This window comes from Corylus avellana, chromosome ca10, assembly GCF_901000735.1.
Source record: "Corylus avellana chromosome ca10, CavTom2PMs-1.0".
Lineage (NCBI taxonomy): Eukaryota > Viridiplantae > Streptophyta > Magnoliopsida > Fagales > Betulaceae > Corylus > Corylus avellana.
The window spans coordinates 1,098,723-1,101,432 of NC_081550.1; the positions used below are offsets into that span (position 1 = coordinate 1,098,723).

The 2,710-nt window shown below is 35.1% G+C and overlaps 1 protein-coding gene across 1 annotated transcript in view; it reads left to right on the plus strand.

Moving 5' to 3' along the window:
* The first annotated feature begins 472 nt into the window (after window positions 1-472).
* LOC132163388 (nucleolar complex-associated protein 2-like) overlaps window positions 473-2,710 on the plus strand; it is a 7,181-nt gene continuing 4,943 nt past the window's right edge. Inside the window, exon 1 of the mRNA XM_059573667.1 lies at window positions 473-868. The gene's annotated coding sequence lies outside the window, so the exon portion shown is untranslated. The remainder of the gene's footprint in view (window positions 869-2,710) is intronic.

Here is a 2,710-nt window from a genome sequence, read left to right on the forward strand (position 1 = left end):
CTGCCCTCATTTTTTTTTAATATTAAAATTAATTTATATATTTAATATATTTATTTACTTTTAAATAAGAATGACATGTATCTATTGGTAATGATGTGATACACTAATGGAATCCGTTAACTACTTTGACAGAATTTAATTGATAACAGAAATTAAATTATTATTGTGGCCTATCCCGATAATTTCTGAATTAGTATTATTTTTGTTTTTATATCACATAGATGAATTTTTAATCTAGACAACCACATTAACTGATTTTGCATTTATATATTTTTTAGTTTAAGTCTCTTTTAAATGTTTTTTAGTTTTTAGTATTTACTTTTTATTTTTATAAATAAATTTATAAGTGTTTTTTTAATTTTAATATATTTATATTTTTTGTTTTTGCAAGAGGGAACTTAATTTTCCCTTTGATTCTTCAGCTCCCGCCCTAGAAATTAAGTACATTTATTTCTCCCTATACTTAATTTCTCCCTCAAAATATATTTTCCCTAGCCTCTCGCAGCGCGGCCCGCCAGTCCCCCCTCTCTTCATCTCCATATCCCTATCTCTCTCTGTGGCACCCAGTGACCCGCGCCGTTGGCCAACCCACCGGCCATCTTCTCCAGTCGAAAATGGCTGGCCTCTCTCTACGGCGCCAGTCCCCCCTTCTCTCCATCTCCATATCCCTATCTCTCTCTCTCTCCGGCGCCAAGTGACCCGTGCGATTGGCCAACCCACTGGCCATCTTCTCCAGTCGAAACCGGTCGGCCATCCCCCTCTCCATCTCCCCGATCGATCGACGCGTGCGTGTCCTCTCTCTACGGTGCTCAGATAGTGCTCTCTCTCTCTGGCTGGCGATTATTCCGCCGTTACTGTTCCTGTACTAGTGAGTCTCTCTCTGTCTCTGTTTCTCTTTGTCTCTGCTGTCCCTTTAAGTTGTCGATTTGGGATTGTAATAGTCAAATTTTTGATGTATTATGATTTTTAGGAGAATTAGGGATTTTCAATTTAGCAAAGTTTTCTCTGCTTTTAGGAGTATACTCCTAAATTAGGATTTTAATACGTATTAGACGATCCTAAAGTTTTCTCTGTTTTGTTGGATTTCTGGGTTGTGTAATTGTGTTTAATTACCTGCTTTTCTATGTTCTCGTTATTGTATTGAAAAGAGTTGGATTACACGATTCTAAAGTGTTGGGTTGTTTTGTTGGATTACTGGTTTTCTGGGTTGTGTAATTGTGTTTAATTACCTGCTTGTTCTATTTGCTGCTCCCTTCCACAAATTATCTCACTCACAATCTCACTTAGCCTTTTCCTTGCCTTCACTCAAGAATTCATGATTGATCAGTAGGGGGAAAGAGAAGTCAGATTATATTAAGAAATAAGAATATATGCTGCTTAATTATTACCAAGAGTGCCTTAGAATATGCAGTGCCAGGTAGGTTGGTTGGAAAATAATTGTAACCCTCATCTACCATGCAGTAATTCTCCTTCAACTTTTCTCTATATTTTCCTTCCAACTGACCGAAGATAGAAAGAATTCCCACATCGAAAGAGAGCTATGTAGGATCAAGGAGAGATATGCATATATTAGAAAAACATTATCCATAAAAGTTGTATTTTAACGTACGTAGAATATTTAATTGAAATTAGAAGTGAATGTTCTACGGCGTCGATTACCATACAACAGTCATATAGTAATGTATTAAATGAATACTTTGCCTGATTCCCAAGTGACGAATCCTTGAATGTTTTGATCAATATATAGGACTCCTCCCATAAGACTCCTTTCATGTCCATATTCATTGTTTCATGGGATTCTAAAACAATTGAACCAAGTGGCCATATGCCTATACGGTTAAGATCGATTTTTTATTAGACAAAGATTTTCCCAAAACCTAGCTATGTACCCCATGTCAACTAGGCATTTATTTTCAAAAACTTTCCTTTAAAACTAACTTGAGTTTGTGAACGCATGAATGGAGTGATATATATACATATAAATATATATCTATTCTAAAGAAGATTTTATAAAACCAAAAACAAGAAACCCTAAACAAAGAGTACCAAATTGCCGCCCATCTCTTTATTCTCTTATTTTCTCAAAACTTTTACCTTCCCTCATTTTTCTCTCAAGAACCCTAGCATTCTAAACACTGCACGCAGCCGTCTCTCTATCTCCCTCCTATTTTATCATTTTATCTTTTCAAGAGCACCAGAACTTAGCACTACCCATTCTTCTTCAAAGAAAATCTACGACTGTCTCTCTCTTTCTCATTCTTTCATTATTCAAGAAATACCAAAACCTATAAATAACCATTATTCCTCAAGGAAATTTACATATCTTTCTCTACCTCTCTCTCCAACGCCACATACTACACAAGGTTCTCAAAACATTTTGTCATCTTCTCCAATTTTCATCTCCCACTTGAGGTAAATTATTTAATTCACCCTTGTTGATTTCTTTTATGCTTTCAATTTAATATGCAAGTATAATTGTTGTTCATACTTGTACTATGTCTTGTAGATGAAAAATCTACACCATACCTATTATTGAAAATACTATATGGGATATGTCTCTACGTTAACACAACAAATTTCAGCTTGGGCCTTTATTTTCCATACCTGTGAGAAATCAATATTTCATATAAATATATTTTTATTGCTTTTGACTTGTCAACCGCCATGTTCATGACCTTTCTCATGTCACCTTTTAATTTGACACAATGAC